At 44.0% G+C, this 19,028-nt stretch overlaps 1 protein-coding gene across 1 annotated transcript in view; it reads left to right on the top strand.

Moving 5' to 3' along the window:
* Positions 1–19,028, top strand: part of SPEG (striated muscle enriched protein kinase) — a 495,656-nt gene that overhangs the window by 197,036 nt on the left and 279,592 nt on the right. The window lies entirely within an intron of this gene.

The following is a 19,028-nucleotide window of genomic DNA, read 5'->3' as shown; positions in this document are numbered from 1 at the left end:
TGCTCTGTGCATGACACCTAACCCCCACAGTAATGCGACCCCATTATGTATTGTCTAATGTATTATACTCATTAATAAAGTCATGCAGTCATCATGATACCCTTTTCTTGGAATAACTTTATAACTTTTTGAGTCCTGTCCTAACATAATGAGACATGTTTCTACAAGTGCTGTGTGCATTGTTTCAAAGGTACTACCCACTGCTTTTTCCTGAGTCTTGCCTGAGGCTCAGAAAGGATCTGCTCTTAAACTGTCTTCATGCTTTATGTGTATCAGTGTGATGCCTCCATAGAGCTCTGATGAAGGTCTGCTGTTTATCTCTCTGTGCTGTATTCATGCTTTATACATATATCTACGTGTGATATCTGCATGGGCTCTGATGAAGATGTTCCCTTCAGCTGTCTGTACTGTATTCATGTGTTGTATTTAGCAGTGTGATATCTACCTGGGGCATTAATGGAATCAGCACAACAGTGTTCTACATTGAGACCTTTTGAAGCCTTTCATCACAATATCTTCTAAAATAATAGATATAGGTGGGTGGAGCAATGTTTACAGCCCTTAAGCAATCTAGCTTTCAATGTAGCTCTTAGTACAAGGAGCTGATGCAAAGCTATAGCAATCAGATGGTAAATAAGCCAAAGAATAGAACTGAACAAACACGTTATGTAGAACACTGACATAGCTGTACTGCTTCAGAACTTCCTGCTTCCCATGGAAACCAAACAATTTCAAAACTGTATTGCAAGGTTCCACATTAGGAGTTACCATCCAGGAAAAGGATCTAGGTGTTATCATGGATGATACGTTGAAACCCTCTGCGCAATGTGCAGTGGCGGCCAAGAAAGCACATAAAATGTTAGGAATTATTAGGAAAGGAATGGAAAACAAAACTGAGAATGTTATAATGCCTTTGTATCACTCCATGGTGCGAACGCACCTTGAATATTGCGTGAAATTCTAGCCACCGCATCTCAAAAAAAGATATAGTAAAATTAGAAAAGCTACAGAGAAGGGTGACAAAAATGATAAAGGGGATGGGACAACTTCCCTATGAGGAAAGGTTGAAGCAGCTAGAGCTCTTCAGCTTGAAGAAAAGACGGCTGAGGAGAGATATGATAAAGATTTATAAAATGCTGAGTGGAGTGGAGCAGGTAGATGTGAATCACTTGTTTACTCTTTTCAAAAATACTAGGACTAGAGGGCACTCAAAGAAGCTACTGAGTAGTAAATATTTCTTCACTCAACAAGTAATTACATAGTAACATAGTAATGACGGCAGAAAAAGACCTGCATGGTCCATCCAGTCTGCCCAACAAGATAAACTCATATGTGTATACCTTACCTTGATTTGTACCTGCCTTTTTCAGGGCACACACCGTACAAGTCTGCCCAGCAGTATTTCCCGCCTCCCGTAAACTCTGGAATTCGTTGCCAGAGAATGTGGTAAAAGTAATTAGCTTAGCAGGGTTTTAAAAAGGTTTGGATCATCTCCTAAAAGAAAAGTCCATAAGCCATTATTAAGATGGACTTGGGAAAATCCACTGCATATTCTAGGATAAGCAGCATAAAATCTGTTTTGCTGTTCTGGGATCTTGCCAGGTACTTGTGACCTGGATTGGCCACTGTTGAAAACAGGATACTGGGCTTGATGGACCTTCGGTCTGTCCCAGTATGGCAATGCTTATGTTCTTATGTACTTTATACCCATGGACTTCAAGCACATTTCAAAAGCAAACTCCCTGTGAAGCTTCCCTTTGAATATCTGTGGCTACCTGGTGCTGTGGGGTACTGCAGTACCCACAAACGTTATACCTGTTTTGCAGCTGGTGCAAAGTCAAGTTTCAAGTTTATTGGAGACTTTCCATCCCGCCGTACAATCTAAAAAGAAAGGGTAGGATGAAGAAAAAAAGCAGAAATGACAAACATGAGTACAATTGGAAAGAGGGGGGAAAGGGCAAAGACAATAGGGAAGGGAAGACTGTCTGCCAGGCAAGCATGCAACATCGTGAAAAATTTAAGCATAAGCATCCTGAAAAAGGAAGGTCTTTAACTCCGTTGTGAAGTGGGAAAGTGAAGTGATCTGTCTAAGATGTGCTGGTAAAGAACCATAAATGATACAAAGGGGTTTCAGAGTTAAATCTCAAAATATTGTTGGTTTCAACTGCTGTAGCCCCACTTCTCGGCATAGTTACACAAGCAAAGTATTCTGAAAATTGTGCTCTCCATATTCAGGGCTAGAGAAGATGAACAGACCAGAGTCTGCAGAGGGATATGACAACTAATTAGCAAAAGCACATTTTACATTAAGTGAGGAGGTGAGACACAGGTGATAACATGGTAGGCAGAGCTACTACTTACAATCTTGGGTCTTGGCTCTCCAGTGACACAGTAGATGACTCAGTCTCACGCGCTGCATACCACAGCTCTGGGATGCTGGTCTGATCCGAGTAGCAGTTGTGCTCATGAAGGGCAATAGTGAGGCCAGGCATGGGCAAATGCCACCAGCCTCCCTGGCTGTGAGTTCCTGTTGTCCTTTTACTGGAGCTATCTCTTTTCTCTTTCTAGGTTGTAGGAGCTCCTCATGAAAGGGTCTCTAGTGGAGGAGTAGCCTAGTGGTTAGTGCAGTGGACTTTGATCCTGGGGAACTGAGTTCGATTCCCACTGCAGCTCCTTGTGACTCTGGGCAAGTCACTTAACCCTCCATTGCCCCTGGTACAAAATAAGTACCTGAATATATGTAAACCGCTTTGAATGTAGTTGCAAAAACCTCAGAAAGGTGGTATATCAAGTCCCATTTCCCTAACAAAGATAGCCTCTGTCATTAGCTACCCCACATAGCTCCCAAATGAACACTCTCACTCTTTCATGGCTGTCTGTCTTGGTTTTTGTGATCTCTCTGCTCTGTTGTCCTCCACATGCCCCAAACAAGCTCTTTCCCTGCTTGCTGTTGACTCCATCTGATTGTATCTACACACAGGGAGTCTAAACATGAGTCTAGGATGCTGGCAAGAAAGGCGAGAATCAGCTGGGTGGTGACAACAGTAGTAGATGACAGGATATGTGCCTGATATGGTGCTATTGGACTCACAGAACTGATAAAAACATAGGAAGCAAGACTCAGACAGGTAGTGAAATGCAGACAGGAAGTGAGATGTACACAGTAAGTGAAGAAGTGAGATGGGTAGGAAGTGTTATTTGGAGTATTTGATTTGTAAATGGCTTAAATGATTTTACCAGAAAGATGGCATATATTTGTTTAAGAATAAAATTAAATAATAAAGTGAGGACGTGAGATGCAAAAATCTGGTGAGGAAATGAAACATGGACAGGGAATTTGGAAGTGACATAAGGACTGGAAGTGTGGAAATGACAGAGGTGTTGTGAGGGGGGGGGGGGGGGGGAAACAGAGTTGCCACCTGACTCCATGTCCTAAGGAACAGGCTAATCCAATCCTGGTTTTACCTTATTCCATGCAGAAAGTTGTAGTTATCATTTCTCAGAAAAGTCAAGAGGACAATCAGAACTACAATCCACACAATAGCAGAGACAGAGGATAAAAATCAAACTGCAGGTATAAAAATTGGACATTTATTTTGGTAAAGGTTTCTGTTCTAGATGGGCTGGCTCAAGGCTAGGTGGCAGCTGGGATCTTTCAGAACGTAGCCTTACAGTCATAGGGGTAACTAAGATATTTTACTGGAATGACTAAGGAATGAAGGTTTCTGATGGCAGGCAATGCCAGGGGCTGAAAATGGTGATATTTGTTCTTACCTGCTACTTTCCTTTCCTTGAGTCTTCCTAGACTAGTTCAGACAAGTGGGTTGTGCTTCCCAACCAGCAGATAGAAGCAGAGCACACTTGCTTTCAGTGACAACATCACTAGTATGAGGATCAGTGCAGTATAGGAAATTGTCAGTATACTTTTGTCAAAGCTGATGACGAAACCCAAACATAAATCACTGGCTCCAGATAAAGTCTCAAATTCTAGGAAACTAATCTCAGCAACACTGAAGGGACTTGAAATCCCCAAGGAAAAGGGGGACAGACTAACAGTATTCCTGGTCTAGCAGGATTCAAGGAAAGGAAATTAGTAGGTAAAAACAAATTTTACCTTCTTTAAACTCCTGCAAGACCAATCCAGACAAGCTTCACTATCCCAGGTGGAAAGAGGACAACTCCTCTTTGAGGACAACTCCGCCCTTCCAAAAGTGCCATCCTTCCTGGCCTGCTTAAGAAATGAATGTCGTGATGAACTTGCAAATGTCCAGTGGAGACACCACACTTGCTTCTTCTCAGGACTCTGCCTGAGCTCTCATCAGCGGTGCTCATAAACAGGCAGGACTTCCTTACAATGCAACAAGAAAGCCAACCTAATCGTGCCCTTGATCCAACAAAGTCTTGGAGTGCACATTTTCCTTATATGGATTACTGAATAAAATGAACAGGTGATTTCTGTTGTGAAATCAGTCACTTCCACATAGCAAATCAATAGCCTGAGGACATCTAAGGCATGGAAGATCTTACATTGTAGTCTTCCTTAGAAAAGTCTGAAGGATAGACAGCTTGGTGCACATGAAATGAAGAAATTACCTTAGGCAAAAAGGAAGGCACAGTACACAAATACACTGACTCAGCCGTGAAGGAGAGATAGGGTCCATGCACAATAGAGCACCTACCTGGCCAAACAAATCACTACAAGAAAAACTGATTTCAGAAACAAACCTTAAGGGTCACTTCTCAAGGGCTCAAATGGCAGAGCTGCCAGTGACTACAGGACCAAACCAAATCCCACTGGGGAAATCACTATCTTGCGAGGTAGATTCAGCTGCTTCACACCTTTAAAACTTTCCAGTGTCTGGATGGGCTGCTCCCAAGAAGCCTTCTACCCTTCTACCCAATCACAGTAACATTCAGCAGTGCAACTTGCACCTTAAAAGAATAGATGGATAGACTGCGCTCAAAATTCTCCTGCAGGGAAACCAAAATCAAGAGAACATCTGACATGTGACTGCTTTCCATCACTCACACAAGGACTGAAACACCCACTAGATTTGCATGTATGCCAGCAAGGTAGAAGTCCTGAATATCTTCAGAAGAGTGGAAACTGTAACCACAGAGTAACCCTTTTTGGCCAATGTGCGACTCTCAAGTGCTAAATCATAAACCAGTAGGGGTCCGGGTCCAATATGTGAACAGGCCTTTGCTGTAGAAGCCTGGGATCCCGAAGGAACCTGAGTGACTCCCTCACCAAGAACTTTACAAGATTGGCATACTATGGGCACCCTAGCCAATCTGTAACCACCAGAATTACCAAAGTGGGATGATTTTCAATCTGTGCACCACTCACCCAGTGATGAGCCATGGGAGAAACATATACAGAGGTTCTTTTTACAGCCACTCCTGGATTAACTGTCAATGCCTTTGGACTCCTGCTCCCTTCATCAACTGAAGGGAAAAGGAAAAGGAATGCGACTTGATATGCTGCCTTTCTGTGGTTTTTGCGGTTTACATAGTATATACAGGTACTTATTTGTACCTGGGGCAATGGAGGGTTAAGTGACTTGCCCAGAGTCACAAGGAGCTGCAGTGGGAATTGGACCCAGTTCCCCAGGATCAAAGTCCTCTGCACTAACCACTAGGCTACTCCTCCACTAGCAACATTCTGTGTAGAATCTCAAATAGTAGCAACATTCCATGTAGAATCTCAAATAGGGAACGGGAAATGGGACTTGATATACTATAACTACATTCAAAGCTGTTTACATAATGTATACAGGTACTTATTTGTACCTGGGGCAATGGAGGGTTAAGTGACTTGCCCAGAGTCACAAGGAGCTGCAGTGGGAATCAAACACATTTTCCTAGGATCAAAGTCCACTGCACTAACCACTAGCCTACTCCTCCACTGGTGGGCCTTGATGTTCTGCCAAAACACCATCAGATTGAAGACTGGTTGCCTCCACCAGGACACCAGTATTTGGAAGGCTTGACCCTAGCTCCAATTTGCCTGGATCCAAAAAACATTACTGCTGAGGAAATCCTCAGTTTTCCATATGTTCTATACCTGTGATGTTTGATGCCAAGATGGCCACTAGATGCCTGTCTGCCTGCTGGCACAGCAATGCAATCTCCAAAGCTACAGCCACAATTCTGGTGCATCCCTTCTTGTTGACATAAGCCACTATTGTTGCATTGTCTAACAGGATCCAAACTGCTGCCCTTTCTACCAGGGGACAGTGGGTTTCCAACACCAGCTGAAGTACTCTGGACTCTAACCTGTCAATGAACCAAGAAGCCTCCTGGCTCATCCTGAAACCTAGCGTCACTTGTCCCTAGCAATCAGCTACCAAACTACAAAGTTTGGTATTTATAGTGATTACCATCCAATCAGGAGGCTCCAGAGCCATCCCCTTAAGGAGATTCAAAGGAGTGTGCCACCAAACCAGTAACCTCTGTACCTTCAGCTGTAGCAGATGAATATTGTACTCCTGTGAATGCAGAGACAACCTGGAAAGGAGAACCTACTGAAGGCCCACACGTGAGCCACCTCACGTAAAATTAAATTCATGGCCTCTGCCACGGACCCAGCAGTCACAGATAGTCCTAGACTCATGGAACTAACTGCACATAAAGTGTTTAGATCTGAACCAGAAATCTCTCCATCCTGTTCCTGGTTAGGAACACATTGCTGATCTGCATATTGAACCGAGCTCCTAGATAGTCCAACAACCTGGCACGATGAAGGCTGCTCAGCATTATTGACTACCTAGCCTAAGCTCTCCAACAGTTGAACCACTCCACAAACAGCTCTTCGAGCCTCCTCTGAATCAGCCTGGACCAACCAGTTTTCCAGGTATAGGTGTACTCTGACCCTCCTCCCTGCACAGAAAGGCTGCCACTACTATCAGCACTGTGAAAAAGGTTCAAGGCGGGATGGCAAGGCCAAAGGGTATTGCTCTGAACTAGAAATGCTCACCCAAGACGGAAAACTAGAGTAACTTCTGGTGACCAGCTTGAATCAAAATATGCAAATATGCCTCTAACAAAGAGAGGGAGGTAAGGAACTCGCCTGGCCTCACTGCCACAATCACAGACTACAGGGCATCCAAAAAACTTGCATGGCAGCACTGACTCCTTTGAGGTCCAGGATTGGGCAGAATGACCCTCTTTTTACATAAAAACATAAGTGTTACCATTCTGGGACAGATGGAAGGTCTATCAAGCCCAGTATCTTGTTTCCAAGAGTGACCAATCTAGGTCACAAGTACCTGGCAAGATCCAAGAACAGTAAAACAGATTTTATGCTGCTTATCCTAGTAATAAACAGTGGATTTTCCCAAGTCTATCTTAATAATGGCTTATGGACTTTTCTTTCAGGAACTTATACAAACCTTTTTTAAACCTTGGAATGAGTAAACAAGCAATTCATGTCCACCCGTTCCACTCCACTTGTTATTTTATAGACCTCTATTATATCTCCACTCAGCTGTCTCTTCTCCAAGCTGAAGAACCCTAGCTGCTTTAGCCTTTCCTCAAAGGGAAGTCATCTCATCCCCTTTATCATTTTCATCGCCCTTCTCTGTACCTTTTATGATTCCGCTACATCTTTTTTGAGATGCGATGACCAAAATTGCACACAGTATTTGAGCAATAAAAAGCATTATAACATTCTCATTTTTGTTTTCCATTCTTTTCCTAATAATTCCTTAACATTCTATTTACTTTCTTAGCTGCCACTGTACACTGAGCAGAGGGTTTCAATGTATTATCAACGATGAAACCTAGATCTTTTTCCTGGACGGTGACTCCTAATGTGGAACCTTGCATTACGTAGCTATAGTTTGGGTTCCTCTTTCCCACATGCATCACTTTGCACTTGTTCACATTAAACGTCATCTGCCATTTGGATGCCCAGTCTCATAAGATCCTCTTGCAATTTTTCACAATCGTCTTGCAATCTAACAACTTTCATGAGGTACTTTGTCAAATGCCTTTTGAAAATCCAGTTACACAATATCAACCGGCTCACTTTATTCACATGTTTGTTCACCCTTCAAAGAAACGAAGTAGATTGGTGAGGCAAGATTTTCCTTGACTGAATGCATGTTGGCTTTCTCTCATTAATCCATGCTTTTGAATATGCTCTGTAATTTTGTTCTTTATAATAGTCTCTACCATTTTACTTGGCACCAATGTCAGGCTCACCAGCCTATAGTTTCCTGGATCACCTCTGGAACCTTTTTAAAAAATTGGTGCTACATTGGCACTGTCCACTCTTGCAGTACCATGCTTGATTTTAAAGATAAATTACATATTATTAACAATAGCTCTGCAAGTTCATTTTTCAATTCTATCAGTACTCTGGGATATATACCATCTGGTCCAGGTGATTTCCTATTCTTCAGTTTGTCAAATTGTCCCATTACATCTTCCAGGTTTACAGAGATTTGTTTCAGTTTCTCTGACTCATCAACATTGAATACCATTTCTGGCACCGGTATCTCTCCCACAACTTTCTTGGTGAGTACCATAAAGTAGATTTGGGTAACTGACCCGCCCTCACTTTGCCGGAGGTTCTGGCATGATGGCTTTGATCTAGATCAGATGCTCCACTATCTTGATGATTTCTCTTCTTTTGATCTCTGAATCACAAGGAAAAATCATAAAGCCATCAGAAATGAGTTTGCTGAACTTCAAGGCATAACCTTGTTATATCATCTCAAATACCTACTGATCCAAAGTGATTCAGGTCCACTGTGAGAAGAACAGACTAGGATGACACCCCCCCACCTGCTGTCTACTAGATTGGAGCCACTGGAACACGTTGTTGACTCTTCCCTTCTGCCCTGAGGGTCCTACCCTGCCTCTGAACTTGTGAGTTCCCTAAAAGGATTGCCCCTTCTTGAAGCATCCCAACACATACTCTGAAGAGGCTATGGCCATGTGCATCTCAAGGTGAGAATGATCCCAATCTCTGAGGTGTTACTTGCTTGAAGAACTCCTAGAGGCAGTTTGAGAACAATCCTTTGGCAACTTCTGCAGCCTTGCTTCCCCTAGATTCTTGACCATTTCTCTAGATCTTCTTAGAATAAGAGTCTGCCTCAAAAGAAGAGTTTGATAAGCTGCAGTTTTAAGACTGAGTCAGAAGAAGATACAAATGCTTTTTTCATAAGCACTTTGACTCTTCTGTCCTAGGATTCCTTCAAAGCCATCCCTTCTCATTGGGAATGGTGGTGTTTCTTGCCACCACTCTCACAAGAGTGTCCCTTCTAGAGAGCTGGAACAGCTACTCAAGGTCATCCTGAGGGAGAAGATACAGCTTCCCCCCAAACCTTGGTATCCTTCAACGCTACTCCTGGGGACTTTCATTCCTTTACCATCCCGCAGAGTACCCTGTGGAGGGGAAATTACCTTGATGGCTTCTTCAGATCTTCTAGGATTGAATCTCTATCTGTTGCTCTCCCTACTGGTGCTGCATCTATACTTCAGGAGGTTACCTGACCAAAAGGGAGGACAACTCCTCTCACTAGAATAACCATACCACAGGGAACTCATCCCCCTCTGAGTTTGCCTTCCTCAAGGGAGAGGCTCCCTAAGAAAGATATCTACCCTTATTCCTCTTCTTCCTGTGTTCCTCCAGGTGTAGCCCAGGGATGAGTGTACAAGCCCTGCACTGGAGCTTCTGAGCCTTTTTATGCCCCTCAATCCTGAGGATGTCCCTCCAGCACCCTCCCCCCATGCCTGGTGGGTTTGTCCCTGTCTGCCAGCTGCCCTGGAGCCTGGAGCAAGGTTAGGGCTATCTGGAGGCAGCCAGTTATCTTTTCTATCAAACAGTGCCCCAGAAGAAGATAAATGACTTGGGCTCTCCTTTCCAACATGCCTGAGCTTTTCTCCTGCTCCCTTGGTTATGCCTCTTCCAGGAAGGTCACACTCCCCGTTCAGTCTTGTTGTGTGGAAGAACCATAGTTCAAAACCAAGATGACTGCCATTCCTACCCACAGTAAAATTACTCCAAATGCAGTGATCACACTCTGTACTTCTCCCAGGCTCCAGCTGCAATCCAATGCCATGTCCAAGGCCTCCGATGCCTGCTACGCAGTGTCCATAACATGGGCAGAACAAAAAGATTTAGATGTAGTGCTCACATGGCAGGTGTTGCAATCACCAAGCTGCCTCCCCCAGACAACCATACTGCTTCAGAGCTGTTCCTTTCCCTCCCCCTCCCATCAGACTGCTTGAATTCAGTCCTTGTGGGTTCTGTGTTTGTTGCTGGTTGCCAGCCCCCCAATCCTCCAGGGATACCAATCCCTTAATCAGCTGCTGTTACTTTAAAACACACACACACACAAAAAAAATCTGGTGAGTCAGAGAGAGAGAGCACACACACAAAAAAGAGAGACAGAGCAAAGACAAACAGGAGGAGCCAAAGACTGCCTCATACTGTACCTCTACTTACACCCTCCTTCAGCAGAGATCTCCTGGGACCACTCTGGTTGGAGAACTAGCCAATCAGGGGAGACCTGTAAGCAAGGCCTGGAACTGAGGCTATCTTTCCCTTGAGCTCAATCAAGGGAAGGTCTTTGCACTAACCTTGAGAGCATCTGCTCAGATATTAATTCAAACCACAAGTCACAGGCTGTGACCTGTGCCTCAGGGAACTAGACCCCACATCCTGCCATTTCACCAGTCTAGACTAGAACTGTCTCCTGGAGGCAGAGAATACTGACATGTCCTAGGACTGCAGCAATCCTCATAGTAGCAATGATGTCATTGAAAGTCAGTGTTCTCTGCCTCTATCTGCTGATTGAGGAGCAAAACCCACTTATCTGGCCTGGTCAAGAAGAAGAAAATTCCTCTTAAAAATTGTTCTCCCTTGGTAGATCCAGTATAGAGAGAGGTTATTATAGTCAAGAGTTTGAACTGAGGTGGAAAAATCATTCTCCCTGTTATATTCTGGAGGAGGCAGCAGTGGCAGGCTTGGCATGACCATTGGGCTACATGAGTCCAAAGAGGTAGCACAGCAGCAACAAGAAGAAATGGCTGGAGAGCATGGGATTAGTGTGGAATGGCAAAGAGTACATTGTCCTTCAAAAGGCTAGATTTACAAAAATGACACAATCAGTTTACCATGTCCTAACATGCATTAACATACATTATTTATTACAGATTCTATTTAATGCATTGGAGCATATTTGCTAATATGACCTACTCGAATATTAATGATATTAGCTTATATCCCTCTATATGTTTCCTGGTTTGTCTCCCTTCAGATGAGCTACTAAATTCTGGCTTCTCTCCACATTTCTTAGAAAATAAAATGATACCTTTTTGTATTGGATTAACTAAATACATTTTTTATTAGCTTTCGAAGGCAACACCTTTCTTCTTTAGTTCAGAAATCAATTAGTCCAACAAAAATGTACCATCTTATTTTCTTTTGTTTGTTTTGTTTTATTTCTATTTGTTACCTTTAAAAGTGGACTAACACAGCTACCACAACACTCATTTCTGACCCAGTTCTATAGCTTCTCACCTTCTCCTGGATCCATTCATTCCTTCACATTGGAGCCGTATCAGACAGGTAGACCAGTTGGCACGCAGTTGGACAGTATAAGTACATGATTTCCATGCCTTGTGATGCTTGTGAATATCTGGCTATCACACCCAGCCTGTGATCTCTCTGGGATTTCCAGGCTGAGGACAGAAAGCACCATATTCAACTGTGGCCCTTGTAAATGGAAATGCTGATCCCTGAGCTGCCAGGTTTTAGTTTATGCAGGTAGAAGAGCAGTTTGCACATGCTGGCCTGGAATCTGTGAGTTCAAGTTGAAGTGTTGCAGAGGATAGGAAGGAAGGAGCATCCCAGAGAAGACTGATGCGCCTGGAAGTGATCCAAGTCTGTGGAGGAGGGGGAATGAGGTGATCTGAGTTGAGTCTTGTCTGGTCAGGAAAGAGGAGAGGTGAAAGGTGAATGAATTATTTGCCTCGGTTTTTACTGAAGAAGATGTAAGAGATCTACCTGTACCAGAAATAATTTTCAAGGGTGACGATGCAGAGGAACTGAAAGAAACCTCAGTGAACCTGGAAGATGTACGGAGCCAAATCAACATATTAAAAAGTAGTAAATCACATGGACCGGATGATATATATTGAAAGAACTCAAATATGAAATTGCAGATCTGCTGTTAGTGATCTGCAACCTGTCATTAAAATCATCCATAGTACCTGAAGAATGGAGGGTGGCCAATGTAATGGCTATTTCTACAAAGGCATCTAGTGCTGCTCTGGGAAATTACAGACCAGTAAGCCCGATATTAGTGCCGGGCAAAATAATGGAAACTATTATAAAGAATAAAACCACTGAACACTTAGACAAACATGGTTTACTGGGACAGTCAACAAGGAATCAGCCAAGGGAAGTCTTGCCTCTCCAATTTGCTTTGTTTCTTTGAATGCATGAATAAACATGTGGATAAAGGTGAACCAACTGAGGTGTATCTAGATTTTCAGAAAGTGTTTGACAAAGGCCCTCATGAGAGACTCCTGAGAGAATTAAAAACCCAAGGGATAGGAGGCAATGTTCTGTTGTGGATTAGGAGTTGGTTACTGGGCAGAAAACAGAAGATAGGGATAAATTGCGATTTTTCTCAGTAGAGGAAGTTGAATAGCGGAGTGCCGCAGGGATCTGAACTGGGACCACTACTATTTAACATATTTAATAATGATCTGGAAATGAGAATGATGAGTGAGGTTATTACATTTGCAGATGACACAAAACTATTCAAAGTTGTTAAAATGCATGTGGATTGTGAAAAATTGCAGGAAGACCTTAGGAAGTTGGAAGAATGGGCATCCAAATGGCAGATGAAATGTAATGTGGACAATGCAAAGTGATGTACATTAGGAAGAAGAATCCAAATCATAGTTACTTTATGCTAAGATCCACCTTAGGAGTCAGCACCCAAGAAAAAGATCTAGATGTCATCATGGATAATACACAGAAATCTTCTGCCCATTGTGTGGTGGCACCAAAAAAGCAAAGATAATGCTAGGAATTATTAGCAAAAGGGATAGAAAATAAGACCAAGAATATTATAATGCTTCGGTATCGCTCCATGGTGCGACCACACCTTGAGTATTGTGTGCAGTTCTATTCACCGTATCTTAAAAAAGATACAGTGGAATTAGTAAAAGTTCAAAGAAGGGAGACCAAAATGATTAAGGGGATGAAACTCCTCTCATATGAGCAAAGGCTGAAGAGGTTAGGACTCTTCAGCTTGGAAAAGAGTTAACTGAGAAGGGTAAACATAAATTGAGTTTTTACTCTTTCAAAAAAGTACAAAGACTAGGGGACACTCAAGGAAGTTATATGGTACTACGGTACTACTATTAAAATTAACAGGAAGAAATATTTTTTCACGCAATGAATAGTTAAGCTCTGGAACTTATTGCCAGAGGATGTATCAAAGGTTAGTGTATTTGTGTTTTTAAAAGGTTTGGAAAATTCCTAGAGGAAAAGTCCATAGTCTGCTATTGAGATAGATATAGTGGGAGGCGGGGCTAGTGCTGGGCAGACTTCTACGGTCTGTGCCCTGAAAAGGACAGGTACAAATCAAGGTAAGGTATACACAAAAAGTACCACATATAAGTTTATCTTGTTGGGCAGACTGGATGGACCGTGCAGGTCTTTTTCTGCCGTCATCTACTATGTTACTATGTTGTCCCTGGGATCAGTAGCATGGATCTTGCTACTATTTGGGATTCTGTCAGGTAATTGTGACCTGAATTGGCCACTGTTGGAAGCAGGATACTGGGCTAGATGGCTGACCCAGTATGGCTATTATGTTCTTTTAACCCTACACTTCAAGAGAGGGATGCTGAATAGTGGGGGGAGGTGGTGTAAACTACTGGAGAGTGTAGGAATGGGGAACCTTGCTGGGAGGGAAGCACATCAAAGCAGGCTACATAAGTACATAAGTAATGCCATACTGGGAAAAGACCAAGGGTCCATCGAGCCCAGCATCTTGTCCACAACAGCGGCCAATCCAGGCCAAGGGCACCTGGCAAGCTTCCCAAAAGTACAAACATTCTATACATGTTATTCCTGGGATTTTGGATTTTTCCAAGTCCGTTTAGTAGCGGTTTATGGACTTGTCCTTTAGGAAACCATCCAACCCCTTTTTAAACTCTGCTAAGCTAACCGCCTTCACCACATTTTCCGGCAATGAATTCCAGAGTTTAATTACACGTTTAATTACACGTTGGGTGAAGAAACATTTTCTCCGATTTGTTTTAAATTTACTACACTGTAGTTTAATCACATGCCCCCTAGTCCTAGTATTTTTGGAAAGCGTGAACAGACGCTTCACATCCACCTGTTCCACTCCACTCATTATTTTATATACCTCTATCATGTCTCCCCTCAGCCGTCTCTTCTCCAAGCTGAATAGCCCTAGCCTCCTTAATCTTTCTTCATAGGGAAGTCGTCCCATCCCCGCTATCATTTTAGTCGCCTTTCGCTGCACCTTTTCCAATTCTACTATATCTTTCTTGAGATGCGGCGACCAGAATTGAACACAATACCCAAGGTGTGGTCGCACCATGGAGAGATACAACGGCATTATAACATCCTCACACCTGTTTTCCATACCTTTCCTAATAATACCCAACATTCTATTCACTTTCCTAGCCGCAGCAGCACACTGAGCAGAAGGTTTCAGCGTGTTATCGACGACGACACCCAGATCCCTTTCTTGGTCCGTAACTCCTAACGTGGAACCTTGCATGACGTAGCTATAATTCAGGTTCTTTTTTCCCACATGCATCACCTTGCACTTGCTCACATTAAACGTCATCTGCCATTTAGCCGCCCAGTCTCCCAGTCTCGTAAGGTCCTCTTGTAATTTTTCACAATCCTGTCGCGAGTTAACAACTTTGAATAACTTTGTGTCATCAGCAAATTTAATTACCTCACTAGTTACTCCCATCTCTAAATCATTTATAAATATATTAAAAAGCAGCGGTCCTAGCACAGACCCCTGAGGAACCCCACTAACTACCCTTCTCCATTGTGAATACTGCCCATTTAACCCCACTCTCTGTTTCCTATCCTTCAACCAGTTTTTAATCCACAATAGGACATTTCCTCCTATCCCATGACCCTCCAATTTCCTCTGTAGCCTTTCATGAGGTACCTTGTCAAACGCCTTTTGAAAATCCAGATACACAATATCAACCGGCTCCCCTTTGTCCACATGTTTGTTTACTCCTTCAAAGAATTGAAGTAAATTGGTCGGGCAAGATTTCCCCACACAAAAGCCGTGCTGACTCGGTCTCAGTAATCCATGTCCTCGGATGTGCTCTGTAATTTTGTTTTTAATAATAGCCTCTACCATTTTCCCCAGCACTGACGTCAGACTCACCGGTCTATAATTTCCCAGATCTCCCCTGGAGCCTTTTTTAAAAATGGGCGTTACATTGGCCACCCTCCAATCTTCCGGTACCACGCTCGATTTTAAGGATAAGTTGCATATCACTAGCAGTAGCTCCGCAAGCTCATTTTTCAGTTCTATCAGTACTCTAGGATGAATACCATCCGGTCCAGGAGATTTGCTACTCTTCAGTTTGCCGAACTGCCCCATTACGTCCTCCAGGTTTACCGTGAAGTCAGTAAGTTTCTCCGACTCGTCCGCTTGAAATACCATTTCCGACACCGGTATCCCACCCAAATCTTCCTCGGTGAAGACCGAAGCAAAGAATTCATTCAGTCTCTCCGCTACGTCTTTGTCTTCCTTGATCGCCCCTTTTACCCCTCGGTCATCCAGCGGCCCAACCGATTCTTTTGCCGGCTTCCTGCTTTTAATATACCGAAAAATTTTTTTACTATGTTTTTTTGCCTCTAATGCTATCTTTTTTTCGTAATCCCTCTTGGCCTTCTTTATCTGCACCTTGCATTTGCTTTGACACTCCTTATGCTGCTTCTTGTTATTTTCAGACGGTTCCTTCTTCCATTTTCTGAAGGCGTTTCTTTTAGCCCTAATAGCTAGATGAAGGAGAGGTGAGGATCATAGTAAGGGAGGGATGAGGAGTGAAGCTGGCAGAGGGGTATCAAATCTGTTTCCCCAGTTATGAAATTTACATTGTTCTTATGCTAGAGAAAATTAAAAGGACAGCAGAGAGGGTATGGAGGGGGATGGGGATCAAGGATAAGAGGGGGGGGGGGGGCAGAAAGAAAAGATTAGGACATGTGAGAAGGAGTGTATGGTGTGGATTAGGTGGGGAGGGGAGAGAGAGAATTTAATCTGGCTGGGGGAGATTGTTGCATGGTATTGGATGGGCTGGCTGAAGGCAGGAGAGAGTATACTGTAGATGGGGTGGTTAAGAGGAGGGAAGAAGAATACTGGTGGGAATGAGTAGGTCTTAGCGGAGAAGACAGTCTGGATGACTCAGAGTGCTTTCCTGGCTCTTCCCTTGGCTATAAGTTCTCCCCTTGTCTTTGCTAGCTTGCTCTGCTCTGAATATTGAAATATAGGTTGGCCAGTTACTGACATTTGCTTCTATTCTGCAGGAAGAATTTTGCTAAAAAGTGTGTCAGAGATTTAAAAATACATTTGTGTGTGCATTCCCCACTCCCCCCAGTCTAAACACAGAGCAATTTTAGGGGTCCTTTTACTAAGGTGCGCTGAAAAATGGCCTGTGCTGTTGTAGATGCGTGTATTGGATGCGCGCAGGTCTATTTTTCAGTGCACCTGCAAATAAGACGATTTTTGTGGGGCCAAAAATGGACGTGCGACAAAATGAAAATTGGCACATGTCCATTTTGGGCCTGAGACCTTACTGCCACCATTCACTTAGCGGTAAGGTCTCATGCATTAACCATAATCGTCACCACGCGTATAATGTTGATTACTGCCCGGTTCTTGCCACGCGCTGGAAAATAAAATATATTTTCTGATGTGCGTACATAAGAACATAAGAGTAGCCATACTGGGTCAGACCAATGGTCCATCTAGCCCAGTATCCTGTTTTCCAAACAGTGGTCAAGCCACGTCACAAGTACCAGCAGAAACCCAAATCGTGGCAACATTCCATACTACAAATCCCAGGGCAAGCAGTAGCTTCCCATGTCTGTCTCAATAGCAGACTATGAACTTTTCCTCCAGGAATTTGTCCAAACATTTTTTAAACCCAGATACACTAACCACTGTTATCACATCCTCCGGCTAAGAGTTCCAGATTTTAACTAGTCGTTGAGTGAAATAATATTTCCTCCTATTTCTTTTAAAAGTATTTCTATGTAACTTCCTTGAGTGTACCCTAGTCTTTGTACTAATGAAATTACCGCCCTGGCCATGTGGTAGTCGGGTGTGCGTTGGCTGCGCATAGGTGCCTACACAGCTTAGTAAAAGGGCTCCTTAGCCACTGCAGAGTTGGGGTGGGGGCATTGAAACAGTATTTACCTGCAGAAATCACTTTATATTAGAGAATAACTTCCAAAACAGTGTTTCAATGCAAAGTCTGCAGGTCCTTTTCCAGTTTTCAGTGGGAAGGTTTGTGTGTACTGTTCTTTTGGAGCAGAGGAGTAGCCTGCACTCTATCTGCTGGGAGCTGGGTCCAATTTCCACTTCAGGTTTTAGTGAGTCTGGGCACTAAATCCTCCTTTGCCCCAGGTACAAAATAAGTACCTGTATATCTAATATAATTATTCGCACATCCAGCGTTCTGAAGCTGACTCCATGGCAGTGTGGCAGTGAAGCCTTGTAGTGTTCATAGGGTTCATAATCGCCCTGCCCTCGAGGGAACTCTGTATAGTTGCCAGGGAACGAAACGCGACGTCAGAAGGAGAAGGGACCAACCACAGGCCTTGCACTCATTCTCAGTGCCTTGCCCTCGGAGGGAAGGGAAGGCTGCATATAATATTCACCAACCGGAAGTTCCCTCCCTCCCTCTGAGTTCCAGGATGGTTGTCCATCCCCCCTCCCTCCCAGTTCCAGGGTCCCCCTCCCTCCCAGTTCCAGGGTCATCGTCCCTCCCAGTTCCAGGGCTCCTCCCTCTCTGAATTTTAAAAGTCATCCTGACTTACCTCGCACGGTAAAAAGCGTGCAGGCTTGGCACTTCAGTTTTCCCTTCTCTGTCTCTCAGCTCTGGTCCCGCCCTTGTGGAAACAGGAAATGAGGGCGGGACCAGAGCTGAGAGACAGAGAAGGGAAAACTGAAGTAAGTGCCGAACCTGCACACTTTTTACCGCTGCTGCTGTCCGCCGTAACCCCGACGAGGTAAGTCAGGATGACTTTTAAAATTTGGAGGAATGGGGCCTGGAACTGGAAGGGAGGGAGGGAGGGGACAATGACCCTGGAACTCGGAGGGAGGGACGACGACCCTGGAACTGGGAAGAAGGGAGGGGGGACCCTGGAACTGGGAGGGAGAGAGGGGGACCCTGGAATTGGGAGGGAGGGGGGCACTGGAACTTCTCTTAAAAACATTAATGGCAGAAGGTGATTACCTTGCTAGCGCCCCAGTGGCGTAGACAAGGGTGGGCTCAGGCCCACCCAGTAGCAGCACACCTATGATGTGGCTGGCAGCGAACCCCAAGAAGCCCCACTAGCTGAAAACTCCCAACAACTGTCTTGCCTGCATACCTTGGAAATAGCAGATCATCGCCTGCAGTGAGCAGCGACTGATACATACTGTTCACACCGGCCCCACAGCCTTTCCTCTGATGTATTCTGGCCTATGCGGAAACAGGAAGTTGCATCAGAGGGAAGGGTGTGGGGCCAACATGAACAGTGTGTATTAGTTGCTACCAGTGAAAATCTGCTATTTAAAAGGTATGCTGGGGGGGGGGGGGGCAGGGTGAGAGACCATATAGTATGCAGGTGAGAGAGGGAGAGACCAAATCACTTGTGGGAAAAGGCCCAGGCCCCCCCAAAATTGGGTGTCTGGCTACGCCCCTGTAGCGCCCGTTTCATTTCAATGAGAAACTGGCTTTTTTTTACTAGTAATATGATAAATTGCCCTCTGTGACTC

Source organism: Microcaecilia unicolor, chromosome 7, assembly GCF_901765095.1.
Source record: "Microcaecilia unicolor chromosome 7, aMicUni1.1, whole genome shotgun sequence".
In the NCBI taxonomy this organism is placed as follows: Eukaryota; Metazoa; Chordata; class Amphibia; order Gymnophiona; family Siphonopidae; genus Microcaecilia; species Microcaecilia unicolor.
The sequence above is the reverse complement of the archived record's forward strand: the minus strand, read 5'-3'. Positions and strand labels throughout refer to the sequence as shown.